The sequence below is a fragment of the Caloenas nicobarica genome, chromosome 2, assembly GCF_036013445.1.
Source record: "Caloenas nicobarica isolate bCalNic1 chromosome 2, bCalNic1.hap1, whole genome shotgun sequence".
NCBI classification, from domain to species: domain Eukaryota; kingdom Metazoa; phylum Chordata; class Aves; order Columbiformes; family Columbidae; genus Caloenas; species Caloenas nicobarica.
In genome coordinates this window covers 58,694,157-58,711,055 of record NC_088246.1, presented here as the reverse complement: position 1 = coordinate 58,711,055, position 16,899 = coordinate 58,694,157, and the positions used below count along the sequence as shown (strand labels likewise).

General features: G+C 40.7%; 1 protein-coding gene across 5 annotated transcripts in view; it reads right to left on the bottom strand.

Moving 5' to 3' along the window:
- The window catches only part of HECW1 (HECT, C2 and WW domain containing E3 ubiquitin protein ligase 1), a 266,955-nt gene that overhangs the window by 202,974 nt on the left and 47,082 nt on the right, over positions 1–16,899 (bottom strand). The gene's annotated exons all lie outside the window — the stretch shown is intronic.

Genomic DNA, 16,899 nt, shown 5'->3' with positions numbered 1-16,899 from the left:
ATGACTGGGTCTGCCTGTTGCTATTGCAATGGAAGTCTAAAAAGCACTTGTTACAATAAATGCATACAAAACCACATCATCTCAAGGGCCAGGAAAATCAGTTGTATTGTGTTTTGAGTCTGTATGATAGAGGTGAGAGGAACAGAACTAAAGAACACAGGAGACGTGTTGTTTGTGTCAAGACTACTCACAGTCCAAGTACCCATTCATTCTCTGGCTGAGAACAGAGGTTTTCAACAAAATTAGCCCTGCCTCCACATAAGATGAGTAGTTTCTTCTGAGCTCTCTGTACTAGATTAGCATGATCCAGGAGACGAGTGAAAAGTAAGGAGACTCCCCTTGGCAGTGAAGTTTTCCTAACCTGCTTCTTCTGCTGAAAACACAGAGGAATTCAAGTTGATTCAAATGATGTTTACTCTCTCTCCTGATTTCTCTTTTTGTCTCTCTCACCTCTAACATTAAGGTTTCCTGTTTGCTATCCAGCTCTGACAAACCCAGCTGTGCATCAACCCCTTTCCCTTTCAGGTTTCTTATCTCCTTCATTTCTGCTGTTATTCCATATCCCCTTCTCCCCCTCCACTTCTCATTTCCTTCTGGTTTATCCTTCTCTCTACAGAAGCCATTCCTAGTCTCTGCAGCCAACACTTGACCCACCATCCTGCTCTTAAGTAGGGTCTAAGTCCCTTCTGTTTTTTCTGCTTATCATACAGGTATATTAACACCATTTATGCATGTCATGCCCTGCCTGAAGTGATCCTAAGACTCATATCCTGCTGGTACCTGCCATCTTGCTTCACACCCCTATTCAAAAACTCTTCTTGCAGTGTTTAGAAAATAAAAAATAAAACTGATCATGGTAAAGCTGGCATGCAAATATTCAAAATCAATACCTGTTTTACATGGCTACATACATGTTCCCACATCTACTTGTACATTATTACATTTTTACGGTATTCTTGCCTCCTGTTGCTGCCCAGGCTTTCTATATTGTTTGCTCTTAGCCCGTGAACTGTTCAGTGCCTTGAGATAGTTTGTAATTAGCCCAACAGATCTCTAGTCATGATGTGCAGTATTGGTTAGTAACAGCTCAGTGTTCCCAAGCAAACCCGTCCAAGGCTGAAAAATCATTTCATTCAGTGGTCAACAGTTTGTTTCTAGAGACGGCGAACACTTGTGCTCAGTATGGTGCTGCTTGCACAGCGGTGGATCTTGCAGCGCAGAGAACAGACAGCTGCCCAAATATTGAGCCGCCACTTCAGACTGAGATGCGGCACCACACCCAGCCATGCTAACAGAAAAGATGACACGCTTTTCTGTCAGTAAACAATTCCGCTAACAATAACAAAAAAAGATGATATGTTCTTCCTTCATATATGCTTTTCTGTTCCTCTGTCGCTCCCCTCTTTGTTCTCCCCTGTCAGCATCAGCCCCAATATGCTGTTAATCAACAGCTGCCTGCTGCATGGTAGAAGCATCCTCTTTTGCATCGAAGGGATCAGAACAACACTGAAGAGATCAGAATGACTTTTTTAACCTCCACAGACTGATATTTGAAAGGTTTTTCAGTTTTTACGAATATCAGAGAAAGAAATGTAGTACTGGTTATTTATGCTAGAACTGCTTGTTCCTTCTATCTCAACAAATGAAAACATGTAAAACAAACTCGTGTATTTTTCAGTTTTGTCAGTCACACCTGCTAGCTGAAGCCACTATTTTAAACACACCTCACTACAGTGGAAAATACATAAAATCCCTTAGAATAAATGCTCAGTTTTGCAACTGCAAGACAAATACTAACAAATTATCATGTGCAAATTAGCTAAATACCTCACAAACCAGTATACAAATTAGACATTTTCTTTTCCCTTCAGCAGACAAAAACAAAAGGAATGTAACACCATTAGAAAAATAATTAATATGTTAATTGAGGATTTTAATTGCCCAGAGACGAACCTCAGTTGCCTTGAAATCTGGCTTAAAAATCACAGTTACATCTGCTGTAGAAAGCACTCTAGCTTTTTCAAGTAAAGGCACAAAGTCTCTACATATTAATATAAAATGAAACCTCTGCTTGTTTTACACCAAAAGTAAATTTAATAGATTGTAATATCTTCATGCTATTTTCAGGCAAGATCTTCCATTTGTGAATCTGCAGATCTACCACATCATTCTCAATTTGCAGCCCAGTCTTGGAAGGCATCAGGTAGTAGTATTAAAAACAAATAGCTGACATTACTATAAATGCTATATTACAAACTATATTATTTGGGGGTTGGACTAGATGATGTTTAAAGGTCTCTTCCAACCCAAACCATTCTGTGATTAAATGCTGATACATTAAGATGAAGTTTAGAGCCTAGGTCCTGAACCAAGACCCTCCATGAAGCAAGAAGACACAGAAGCATAGAACAAACCCCATGGATGGAAATACGGTAGGAAGGGTGTCCACAGGTGATGAATTTCTCTGAAGATGAGCAGCTGTTTGATACATTCTGCAGAAACAGGAGCCAACAAAGCAAGAAGGGGGCAAAGAGAAAATATAGTTGAAGGAACATGCTCTGTAGGTAGAGGATGCTTCCAGCAGTACTGTGGATAGGTACGAAGTGAGGCACATCCATTCCTACAAAGGATATTGCAATGACGGAGGCCCCAGGGAATGAAACACTGGACAACAACAACAAGCTGGAGAGCTCCAGAAAGCCTCTCCTGCAGAGCCCATCTCAACCAATCCATTATTTTCAGCATCATTTCCTATCCTCAATGGAGGGATCAAGTTCTCAAAAAGCACAAAATGCTGCTTGCTTTGACAAGCCTCTGGGAAACGATGCGTCTCAGCAACCTCTCCTTCCTCCTTTTTTTTTTTTTGTCAAGCTATTCACCAAACTCCTTGGCTGTACATACAATACTACAGTTACTGACAGCACAGAACAAAACCAAAAGCAAGCTGGTATTATTGCAGCAATAGGAAAGGTCAACGTTGCTCAATCACCAACATTAGTTATCCCTCTCTCATATGTGGTGAAATGATGCACAGGTCTGTTTCTACCTAATATTTTGGTTATCAATGATATTTTTCCAGGAGAAGTGATCCACAGATATTTTTGATTATTTGTTCCACTTTTTTCTTTTTCTGATGAAGTAAATTTCATGCTGATGACAGGCATCGGCAGTTCAACCACTGGGCACAAAAGACTTCTGCACATTGTAGGACAGTTGCAGGAACAGTAGCTGCCGAACTCCTCCTGGAGCTCTGTCACTGGGACTCAGTGCTGGCCTGAGTAGAAAACATTTTGCTTGGTGAGGTGGAACTGTGTACACCACCATATCTTCAGATAGAGTAATTTCTGATCACTTCACTGGCTCCAATATAGTATAATTAACAACTAGTTGAAGGGACTGGCTTCAAGTCTTCTGTCTCTCCCTGACAATTGTGATTTTCCTAGTGATGTGGATACTTGGCAGTGCACCGTCTTCAGTAGAAAAGCAGTTTGACACAGTCCATCAGCCACTTGCGAAATGAAGTTGGATCTGAACTGCTCTCCTAAAGGATCAGTGGAATACTAACATCTGCAGCTGAGTTAATGCTTACCAAATGAAGTTTAGCACTGAACGGGCTGTAAATGTCAAGCACGAGGAAACCAGACCCATCTCCCAAAGAACCAGGCACGAGAGAAGAGTCAGTGTTTGCATCCCTTGTCCTGTATCTATAATCCTGTACTTGCAAATGCAATTTCAAAGTCTATCTAGAAGTATCCTTTTGCTAGAGCAGAAAAAACGGAGGGAATCAAGCAGACTTCAACAAACAGCACACATAACGGTGATGCAGTAAACTATTGTGGTATTTTGTATTCAAGTAGGATGTTAAAGCTATTAGCCTATGGTGGGAAAAGGTAGAAGACAGAAAACTTTATTTAGCACTGCCTAAATGCCACTACTCCCCTCTGACTGCAACAAATCGCTAAAGCTTGTGTCTGCAAAGTATAACAAATTGGTGCTTGGACCTCTCTGGAGCTGGCAATCTCCTCAACTTATCTGATGAGTTGTGACACGGAAACATCCAACTATCTATTAGCAGCACCAGCAGAATCTTCCCCCAATTGCTCAGTGCAACGATCAGTATCTGCAAACTACAGCTTACATTTAATTGGAAAAAAAAAGGGGGGGCAGGGAGAGGAGGGAGAAAAAGCAAGGAGCAAGCCTAGCAATAACAAGCTTCTACTGTAAATGATAAATACCAGACACTTTTACTCCTGTTTCTAAACCACCACTGGAAATTTTAAGGCTATGCTGCCACGACACTACCCCTCCTAACTGCTACGCAGGCAGCAGATGAGGCTCAGCTTCCTAATTATTTCAATGGAATTACCCTGTGCCTCACTTTCATCCACTTTTCACTACAGATATAACCACACACTATAAAACAACAAACTCACACAACGTCATGGATTTATTACCATATTAAATGCTGGGTTTGGATAGTTTACTAAACATAGAAGTTACAATAAAGAGAGGTGGATCCACTATATAAAAGGATTTTTGTAGCCCTGGGCCAGGCTCTGATACACCACACTTTTATTCGTTTTCCCATAAACAAACAGGCAAAGGTTAACACAACAGCATCTCAGCGAGTCGTATCCAGAATTGCACCATTCAAAGCAATATTCACAGACCAAGTTGTTAATGGAAGATATAAAGAGGGAAAGATTGAAAATCTTTGTCTCTTCCTTGGAAAAAAAGAATATTCCCAAACCAGAAGCATTACTTCTGCTAACTTGTTGGCTCCGGCTTGCTTTGCATAAAATGTCTTAGGGAGCACCTGCACCAAGTTTCAACAGGCATGTTCTTGAGAACCCAGAAAGTACATAAGCAGGGCCATCTCTGTGGTTAAAAGCCAAGTTAAGCATGGAGACAAGCTGAAATTTTCTACACAGATAAAATGTAAAGCCACAATGATTACTGGTAATCACTAATTATTTTTCCAGCAGTCCACTTTCACAGCATTTCAAGCTGGCTATAAGGAAAACAGATTCTTTTACTCAGTAGAAGTCATAAATAGGATAATCAATCAGGCAGATAAAAGGCAATGTTAGGCTTTATAAAAGGCCACTGAAGAAGGCAAGTGCTGTTTCTCAAGTAGACAGACTTGAGAAGGACACATTGAGACAAGCAAGATACATTCACCAGAGGAAAAAAAAAGCAGCTTATCTTCACAGAAACCTGCCCACAGGGACAACAGCCCAGTATGTCCCACCTAGACCGCTAACTTCCCATTACTTGCATGCACCATGATAATTTCCTTGTTTTGGTGTGTTCTTCTGGTCTTTTGGTACTCCTTAGCTATCCTAAAAACATGATATGGTACAGTAAGAGTGGTCTTTCCTCTTCTAACATTAAAAAGGTCTAAAATTGCACACGGTTGGATCCGAAGGCACAGTTGGAACAGTCTTCCGGTAACAGAAAATGAAATTACAACATTGTCTGGTGTAGGTTAGTCAGAGTCTAAGCACCAGATTTGTTAAAACTAAGACTCACTCCATCTCTAAAGAGCACATCATTACCTGACCACAAATGGTGCGGCCAGACAGAGGATTCTGCAGATCGTTCCTGTGGCCTGTGACAGGAGAGCACACTGGGTGCTGTGCTTTTCTCAGCCTGGCATCACCACTTATGAGGACACAGTAGGTGAACCGCTAAGAGCGCATGTGGATCTGTTAAGGGATGGGTAACGTCAGCGAGAATAGAGGATGGCAGATGGCACTACCCGGGCTCTCTTATGAGCCCAGCTCCTGCAGAAGTTGCTGTGCAGAGCGGGAGAACAGAGAGATGGGGCAGGAGACAAAAAACTCTGTCCAAACCCTTGTCCGCCAGATACTCTGGGGCACCAACCTGCAGGACATGCTAAGTTATGAAAGTGATGCAATATCCATTTTATATCAGGAGACAGGGGTTTTTTTGCCCCCCTCTCCCTCCAGCACTGCACTTCAAAGACTGGCCATTCGACTTGACACAAAACATCAGGCATGCTTGTTGAATATCATGCAGCACATCAAGATCACATCCCCTGGGGCCCGCAGTGGCTGGCAGCTATTATTACTCTTAAAGTGCATGCTGTCATCTCAGGGGGTTTGGACTGAAGTGGCTGTCTCCTGGAAATAGTCCATCTCCTCATTTGCACAGCCATTGCTCAAGCAGCAGGGAGTGGAGGAGCCTGAAAAAGCAGAGATGCTCGGGGAAGCCCTGTCTATTGCCTCTTACACAGCCCGGCCTGTTTCTTCACATTACACAGGCACCAAATTTGTGTTGATGACAGTCCTACCTGATCTACCAGCTCCTTATCTCCAATGTGCATGTTTACCTGATGGCATGTGATTGTTGCAGCTACATGGGTTTACAGCTAGAACAGCCTCTGCAGAATGCCGTCTGCAGAGGTGGATATTTTTTACTGTATATTACATCATTATAAATAGACTTCAGAGCTAAATTCTGGAACTAGCCCATGGTATTAATTCTAATTTAGTTTGGGCCCAATTCCAAATGGGTGACTATGCATGCAAACATTCGTCTGAGTGTACAATTGGCTGTTATGAACACAAAATTACTTCTTGTGCTCATGCATGCATAATTTACACGCACTAATTTAGATACCAAAGTAATTCCTTCGCAGAATTCCAGTGATCAGATTTAACTTGAAGACTGCTTTAAAAAAAAAAAAAAAAAAAAAAAAGAAAAAAAAAGTCACAGTAGTATGTTCTTTAGCCACATAAAAAGCAGTAACTGAGACATTCGTTGCTGTTTGTATAACAAAAAACCTTCAGTATAAACCTATCACTCTTCAGCTGATTGCTGGTTTTCTTCCTCCCCCGGATCTCCCAGTTATTTCTGCCATACAATTTAATTTCTACAAATATATATTTTAGATTGTGAAATATAAGCATGGTCATCCATTAAAAATAATCAGCAGGATGAGAATACTGATAAGTAGCATGTTTTCTATCAGGTGTATACAAGTTTCATGCTTATATGGACAAAAAAACCAAAACTCCTCTCAGGAACCAATACTTGGCTTCTCAGTTTTGAAGAGAAATATCAAACAAGTGAACCCAGTGAACCACAAGCAACCTATGAATCATAATCTAAGAAAGATCTAATTTCTGTTAAGGAAATTAAGAAAAGAAGGTTCGGCAAATTGTGCTAACGAACAAGCAAAGTGGAATTACTTCTGTCTAGGAAATTCTCATGATAAGGTTGTTTGTGTCCTTTCCAAAGTAAACTAATAAACATTGGTTAAATGTGTCAGATCAGCTACCTGGAATATTGCATGTTGTAACAAGATCATATAGAAATCATGCAAAATCATCATCAAGCACACAATTAGTACCGGCATACCCTGGAAACAGGAACTATGCAAACAAAGACAAACTGATTTTTCCATACACTGTTGCCACACCGATCTTCCCTTTCTCATCACCTTTATTTAAAACAGAAAAGGAGTATTTTTTAAGTTAGAGAATTCTATATTTTGGAAGGTGTGAGGGTTGGTTTTTAATAACTCACTTCTACCGGTCTAAGCAACCATAAAATGTGCTTGGAAAGTTAATAATTTTATAAGTCACATACTCAAGATGTTAATTTCTAAACTAGAATCCAGAGACTGGTGTTCATTCAAGTCAGGTACATTTGTTCTCAACTATTACACAGGTAGAAACAGGCCTTGTATGTGAAAACAGACATGTATGGGAAATGTTTTCAAAAATACCCTCTCATGAAATAGGCTTCCCAGAGCTACTGATTCTGCATACAAGCAGGAAAATACAATCTGCAATTTCCCCTGCCTCTTCCACTGTCCTACATTACTGTTCACTGTGATCAGAGGATACTTAGAAATGTGCTAACACCCTTTGAATTCAACTAGCAGAGGTGGAAGTTATCTTACCAAAACCAAAGATGCAGTGATTTCAATTCAGCAAATCACGGCATATTCTTAACTATCTGAATAAAACTATCAAAGGTAGTCAAAGCAATTACACACGTGTTTGTAATCAAGCTGGCATTTAAGAATACAATCAATATTACTTGTTAGAGTTTGTTACTTGTGGGGATTTGGGGAAATCTGTGCTGGAAGATTAATTCTGCATCTCAGCCTTTTTAAGGAAATAGAATCCAGCAGTAATTCAGTTTGTAATTTGAACAAATATTTATTATACCATGTGCCATGAGCCTTGGTTTTTTATGCAGAAATAAAAATTGTGTGTACACACACACATATGTATGCATGTATATTTGTATCCTTGTCAGCAAAACTTATATGTGATGTCTCTCAATGGATTTTTTTTTAATTAAAAAGCACTGCATACTGTGAGAATAGCTTATTAAAGTGAGACTGTAACTTAGAAGATAAGGCAGTGCTCGTTAAATGAATTGAAAGGATGCATTTTTCCATGACAGAACACTTCTGAGCATGTCACCTTGCCTTGATTCATACATTGTGTCTGACAGTTTCTCCAGCCAACATGGTGTTTTTCAGTCTAGTGGAAATACGTTCTTTAGGTCTTATGAAGAGGCAATGAAGGAAAAGATCAGAGTTTTGAGCAAGACTCTTGTAAATATTTGGCCAAAAAATGCTGTTTCTATTTCGGAGTGTTCAAGGAGTTTGGGGGTGTGGGGATAAATAGCAGGGTAGCAACTAAGATTTAATCGCAGCTTTTACAACATTTGGTATTCTTAAAAAAGGCAACCCTGAAGCTGTATGAACAAGTACAAATCTTTCAGTATTGTGAGTTTCTAGCTGTAATTTTTCAGAGAATCTGGAAAAGGTCAACCCTAAAGGCCTAAAGGTCACAAGACAAATTTAAAAGAGGTTCTCCTTTCCACAAACCGCATTTTTTCATAAGACAATTTCTTAGCTTCTTGTTCTTGACTCATGTTTTTAAGCACTTGGTAGAAGCATAGAATCATTTTGGTTGGAAGAGTCCCTCAGGATCATCGAGTCCAACCATAACCTCACCTAACTAGCACCGAACCTTGTCTAAACACCTTTTAAACACCTCCAGGGATGGTGACTCCACCACTTCCCTGGGCAGACTGTTCCAATGCCTGACAACCCTTTCCATGAAGAATTTTTTCCTAATATCCAATCTGAACCTTCCCTGGCATAACTTGAGGCCATTTTCTCTTGTCCTGTCACTTGCTACTTGGGAGAAGAGACCAACTCCCTCCATGCTACAACCTCCTTTCAGGCAGTTGCAGACAGCGATAAGGTCTCCCCTCAGCCTCCTTTTCTCCAGGCTGAACAGCCCCAGTTCCCTCAGCTGCTCCTCATCAGACTTGTGCTCCGGGCCCCTCGCCAGCTTTGTCACCCTCCTCTGCACTCTCTCTAGTACCTCAATGTCTTTCCTGCAGTGAGGAGCCCAAAACTTGGGATGGGCAATAGAGAATTAGAGATTAAAGAGACCAAGATGCGAGCGCGGAGCTTGCAGAGGAGAGATTTGTGCCTTGGCTTGCACGCTGCCTGGCGGGATGCAGAACCACACACCAGCTCACACGGAGCTGCCGTGGCTGCCCCGTTGCAGCTCTCAGCATAGATGCACCTGAAAGCCAGGCAGATGAAGAATGGGAGCACATCCAGAAGAGGCTGAATGGGGCAGGCGGGAAGCCTTAAGACATGTGTGATTGATAGAAACACCCTTTCCCAAGCCAATTCCTGTCTTAGAAACAGCAGAAGGGATGGCATAGCATTTCTCATCTAACCATCAAGCATTAACTTCGACTAAAAACACACTGTAAAAGATTAACAAAACCTGTGAGAACTTTTTCTTCAGGAGAGACAAACTAATACCCGTGTTGGAAGAACAGACAGACAAGAAGATGTTTCTCAGGGGATACGGATTTCGGTGATGGTTATTGTTAATATACTTGGGCCTAAGGTAATTCTCCTCCTTTTCACTCTTGAATTTTTTTGATTCTCAGAGAGACTGCCAACTCTGTTGCAAAAGACTGCATCCCACTGAGATCTGTCAAATGTACTCAGCCTAGGAATAAATATTAGTCTGGTTCCTGCAAGCAACCATAGAGGTGATTAACTTAGAGCATGCTTGAGTGCAAAGCCATTTATTTCCACAAATGTTTGTAGGAAGGAGCAATGGGTATGAAAAAAAAAAGTGAAGAAACAACTTTAGCAGTTTATCACTCAAGCAAACCTTAGTGGAGTTTCATGTATGGCAAACACAAGACACTATAACCTCAATTGCCTTCTCCCTTCCAAACTAAAAAAAGCTCCTTCAGAAAAAAATAAGTGGTTCCATTGTCTCAGAAAAGGTTTCCAAAACATTCTTACCATGGAAAGTTTTAATAGAATTAGAGACATCACACATCCAGTTCCTACAACTCTTTCTTCTGCAACAAACGTGCTACAAAAGCAACATAAATATATTGAAACTTACTGGCCATTTAATCCACTTTGTCACACCAATTTTACATCCACCTGTAGATTTGGAATCAAAGCAATTGCATCAGGTTAGCAGTGATTCAATGAAGTAGGAAATCAGACCCTTCACATTTATACATGCTCCACTCCAGGAGAAAGTAAAATGAGCACTACATTTTCCAAAGACTAAAACTCCATGTTTTTTTCCTAATAACAGTTTTAGTTACTCATAAATTTATTATGAATAGCTATAAGGAGTGAAATTCTAAGAGATTTATTTGGCATGCAGAGATCAAAGAGTCCTTTGGCAAAAAGTGTCCAGACTTCCTCATTATGCAGCTTTTGCCTTTTTCCCACCAGTAGTTGTATTTTAAGAAATATGCATCTGTATATGAACCAGGTTTAAAAATAAAAAGTGTCTGGAGAAAACTGGAAAAGCTTCCCATCAGATTTAATCAGACTGAAGATCGTGGGCTCCTTAATTCAAAAGCAGAATACTGCAGCAGCACCAAAAGCAGTGTATAGTATCAGGACCCCATTGTAGCAGTAGTTACAAAGGCACAGGTGAAGATAAAAGAACTGCTCAAATATGCTTCATTTAGAAAGACAAAAAATGGAAATCTGAATCATTCTTGCTTTGTAAAAGGTGAAGTACAGTGTCCCTTTGCACACCATGTTAATCTGACATTCTGGAAGCACTAAAAAATAGACCCCTTGCACTTAAGCCCACTGTATTTGCTTTCTGGCCATCTTTCATATCTTTTGAAATATTTCTACCCTCTGAATTACGAGAGCTCTGACCTCTTAAGATAGTACCAGAAAGCTGTGAAAACCAACATATATTCAAAAGATAATGTGATAAAATGTGACAAAAACCTCCACCATTCTCCTTGAAAATAGTGATCTGGTCATGTAAGTCATGGAAATTCTTGTTATCCTCTAAGTATTTATGTATTTGGAATCAAAGAAACCAAAGGGTTTTCAAGACATTTACTCATCTTCTTTTGAAAAGGTCATTTACTCATAAGTGCTATAAGCCAATAATGATGAAAAATAGTTTTGTCTCCCCATGTTTACTCCAAAATCTCTTCTGGTGACTTAGCAGTCAACCACTACTGAGGTATATAGCTTTAATTATGCTATCACACAGTTATAATTTCACATCTCACCCCTGCTTGCTCTTGCTGTGCCAATAAACAGAGTGGATTCTAGCTCCTAATATTCCCCATGAGAACCAACTCTATTTCACAACTGGTTAACTGAAGCTATGACAGATCCTTATGTGTTACAAGCTATTACGAATCACAGCTAATTAAGATACTCTGAAAAATGACCTACTACTGGTAAACTCCAGCTCAGATAAGGAAATCTAATTTTGTCTTGGCGAAATCCAGTAAGTCAGACTCTCTTTGGAAAGTCACCTACAAGTTCCTTGACAGCTACCAACCATTCACTTGGGATTGGGGAGATAGCTTATTTTTTGGATAAGATCTTAATGGTTGCTTCTTCTTGAGATTAAATGGATCTTACAGAACACATTCCGTGTCACGGCCCTTGGCCTGCCCCCCAAGTTACTACAATTCAGGCAGCAACATTTAACACCACACTGAGCCACAGCCAACGTGCCCTGCAATGAACTGCCTTCATTCTATTTATGAAGAGACAGTGATACAGAGGAGCCGTATAAATAATGTATCCCATCTACCAGCTTTTTTATGAATTGAGCACATGGAAAAAGCATGCAGCTTTCACAGAGACTCTTCAGGACTGAAGGCAGCCCTCTGATCAGGAGCGGCTGGCAGGCAACATCTCTCCTCTTGTGCACCAACACAAAGGCACTTGACTTTCATGTGAAGCTTCCCCTCTTTGCATTTGGCATTGATCCGGGGCTGGTTTTATTTAATTTCATGTTGAATTGTCACTAGAATTTTTGTTTTTCTGCTTTGGGTGCCAGATTTTTCTTTGCTTCTCAAGCAGGTCTGGAGAATGCACTTGGGGTTGGCAGCTCCTTGTCAAGGTTCCAGGTTCAAATGCCACCTTTTAAATTGCCTTTGACTAAACCAGTCTCTACTTACGGTGGCCTAAGAGACACTGTTTGTGAAGCGAAAGAAACCAATTGTCCCGTGTAAAATGAAACCAGAATTTCCATGTATCTGCTTCCTGAGATAGAGGCTACAGAGTCCCTGAAAACTTCCTTTTTCCACAGAATAACATAAATTGCATATATTTCTCCTTTACAAACAACAATACAGACAAGTTAAAAGTTAAGGTATTATGGCCAAAAAGAAAATAAGTATGCCAGGCTGTCTCCTGGTGACTACTCTGAGGTTAATAAAGTTGTAAAAATTAATTTGTTTGTGTTCACCATGTATTTAAAGTTGATTACAAAAATTAGGCTGCCATCAATTTAAAAGTCAGTGGTTACAAATATTGAGCTTTCCTTTTTCTTAAAATTACAACTTGTAGACACCACAAAATTACATTCTCACATACATAAAACATTTAGATTAGCTTCATTGCTATCCTTCTTTCCTTTAAAGCATAAGGCAGCGATTTGCATGTCTTTATGGAAAGAAGTAGTCCAAAAGTGAAAACACAAACTATTGATTTTACAAATTTCTCAGATTTAAAGTTCTGCAAAGCAACTCCAAAGCAACAGGACCCCCAAGTTGGAAAGGTATGAATGACCAGAAGTGATCAAACCTTCTGACTTGCTTTTGTTATACACTCATCTTTGTTGCTACCACCATGGCATTGGAGGAAGACAGAAATCGGATGCTTTGCAAGCTGACCCTAACTCAACAGTACAAGCTGGATAAAAAGCAGACCCAGGAAACTGCCCAAGAAACAGCCCTCTATCTCACAGTAAATCTGTGTGACCTGAGTGCTGATTAAGAGACCATTCCTGGTAAAGTTATTAACCTGGCATCTTCACAGAATCACCGAAGCCTGGAGTTGCAGTGTGTAGCATCAAGCATCTTTAGCTTTGCTCCTGCCCCAGGCGTGCAGCCAAGATCAGCTTTAGCGGTCATCCAAAGGCAAGGGGCTATGTTTCTTCAGGGCTGATTTAAAGCTCTCAAAAATGAAATGAGCAAACCAACAAGTTAGGACCTAGAGACACAGTGCGTGCCTTATGACACTGCCCAATTTCTATTGTGTTTCATGTCAAAATGCAGCACAGCAGCTTGGGTTCAGCTTTTTTGCTTTTCTCCCCACAGCATCTGTCAACCTGACCAATGATTTTGCCCACACAATTTTTTTGCACTGAGAAGATGGCAATACCTGGTGCGGATTGCTCTCCTGGTCCAGTTACTGGGAGTAAGGGAATTATTTAATTGTTAATCAAGCCCTAAAGGATGGATCTGAAAGAAGACAGCCTAAGGCGAGGTAAAATTTAATTCAGTCTCTGACCTAGAGAGAACTTCCCTATTTATATGACTCCAGACACTGAACTCATCTTCCACAATGATAAAACATTTTTGTGCAAACCTTACCAAAGAAGTCACTCTAAACGACAGAGACAAGTCATTATTTTGAGGAGTTGTCACAACAGGGGGCAAAAAAGTAATGAGAACGCTAATGTGAGCCTTAAAGTGCCTCCTACAAAATCACGGAGGCAGCAGAAATAGCAACAGAAAAAGACAAACCCAGGTTTTATTTTACGTGTGGATTTGAAAGCAAGTCATGTTGAGATCCAGGCAATTATTCTGTAAGTGATATGAGAGAATGGAGCTTTTTTTCTCCTCCTGTAGCCATCCTTGTTGTTTTTCTTCCCCCTACGCACACAGCTTGTCACCATCCAAGCTCTGCCTGTGCTTGGAGAGCCATAACACCAGTGTGATCTCTGACAAACACACCTAAGAAATGCAGCAGCTCCTGGCACACACAGAACAGGAACCCCTGTGCCATCTCCCACCATCCCAGAGAGGATCCCATGCTCTGCACCCCATGGCCAGCAGATCAGCTGCCTGGTGAGCAAAGAGGACAACAATCTAAGCCTCACACTGTACCAGCACTTGCCCAGACCCATTCTCAACTCGAGCAACAGGCACTGTAATGACAGTCATGCCTTCCCTCTCCCACCTCCTCACCAACTTAGACTATAACCTTTGGGCCTCCACTCAGAAAGTATAGCTCGGACATGACAGAAAACTGCTGAACGGTGGTTCATTATTTATGTAAGACAGAGTGGCAAAATTTACTGCCTCTGCCCTCTTCTCACCTCTAAATTCATACCTTACACTGAGAAGAAAGTAGATATGTCTATGCCAAGCCTTTAATCCTCATCCCAACACTGAAAGACGTTGTTAGTATCCTCCAAGGAAAAGAAATACTAGCTATTCAGACTGTGACGATCTGTTAATTGTCAATAACTTGATTTCTAAAGATGCTGCTCCACACCAATTCCTCTCACTCTCAGAGGCGCACGCTGTAGAAATACAGAGTTGGAGAAGTTCATCTCTGCCATCACTTGTACAGTCAGTACAATCACTTAACATCCTTTGAGCACTGTTGGAGCAGCGGTGGGCTAACTGCTTTCTGTGGGGTTTCTGGAAGTCCCAAAGTTCACAAAAATGAGAAAGTTTAGAGAGAAAAGTTCCAGAGAGACAACCATTAAAGGATCACAAGTTACAGAAAAGGAATGTCTTACGATACCACAGGGTCACTAACCTCACCTGTTAAATGAAAGTGATAAAGTACTGCTTGTTGTGTGACACTGGAACAATAACCTGAAGAAAACTGATACCCTTGTATTTTAGACATCACTCTGAGAATCACAGAAAAGTAAGTATATTCCTGCAGCATCAAGTTAAATTAAGAGAAGCAGATACCATTTTTCAATTCTGCAGTGTCTCCAGTGTTCATCTTTCTTCTTTTCCCATTTAGGTCATTTCACTGGATATGTTTTCCAGAAGAAAACTACAAACGTTATCTCCATAGCATTCTCTCAGCCTCAAACCTGTTCAAGGTAGCAGCACACTAGCTTGCGTAATTTACCATATCTCATTCTTTCTCAACAGATTTTATTAATGCTTAATTCCCTTCTGCAGGAGTTGAAGCTTCCAGCCACTAGCACAGTGGCCCTGGGGCAGATTTACACACTGTTGTCCACGCACGAGGGTAAAACTGAGCTCACAAATCGCTGCAGAACGCCTGGCTGCACGTGATAATATGTAAGTAACAGTCGGTATCCAGACATTTGGACCTTTTCTTAAGATTAAATGGATCTTCTGCTCTACCAGGAAACCCCAATAGATGACTCCTAATTGCCAAAGTTCACTACTCCAAACTCTGCCTACAGCTCCCAGCAGAATCCACTGGCTTTTGGGCTGGTTGCTTTGTTCTGACAGTAAAAACGGGAAAGATGAAGGGCTGGAGATTAGAGCATGGACAGGGACTCAAAACGAGGCGGTTCACATTTGGCTCTGCCAAAGAACATCCTGCACAGCCAGTTTAGTGTCTGTGCTGCAAAACTAGGAAGATCACAGTGTTTCTGCGACAACACTAGTCTTCAGGCACCTCACACATTTAGACAGTAAACCCTCATAGAAAGGGCTGTGCTTTATTTTGTGACCACAATGCTGACAACATGGAGTGATTGCTGGGGTCTCTGGAAGCACCTTCAGTAAAGGCCATCATTCACAGAGCCTCCATACGTGCTTCCAGAACAGTGAGGTAGTTCACACAAGTGTTTCTTTAAAAATCAAGATCTTGCCATGCCACTGCTACTGTTCCGCATCCAGCCATTTTCCATAGTTTTGCTCTGTGGACAGAACTTTCAGTGACAAGTCTGACATTCAAAGTGCCATACGAAGAGTAGTGACATGAAGCTTAACTTACACAGATGACCAAAAAAAAAAAAGATGGAGTGGCCTGAAAATTGGAAGAGATTTTTACACTTTCTGAGGATTTGGGATATTCACAGCCTCTGTAAAAAGCACAGAGTGCAGTTAGACACAAAGATATTTACCATCCAAACAATGAAGTAAGGATATCAAAACCACTACACCTGTGTTGGAGCTAACATGAACAAACCACTTCCAAAACACATTCACTCACCTACAGATAGCTTAGATATTTTTGCACCCCCCTATATGATGTGGTTCCCAGTTGAATCCAGTCTGGACCTCTCAGGCTTTGTCAGAAATTGAGAAAACCTGACTTGAAGATGCCTGGACTATTGCATGTATGGATCTCAAATGAGCTATGGCAGCAAGCTATCTACAGCATTTCAGTAATTTAAAACTAGATTAAACAGTTTAGTTGACTTTTTTAGGTGAAACCATTTTTATTTTAAATTTTAATTTCTTGGTTTCTAAGGGAGTTTATCTTCACTATGATCTGTTAAAATTTAAAAAAAACCCGACACCACACCTAAAACACTAGCAGCTCTCTAAGAACACTTTTTTTTTTCCCTGTAAAGAACAGTGCAGGCTGCAAAGAACTGACATGGCTGGAGTAAAACTACAAAGCCT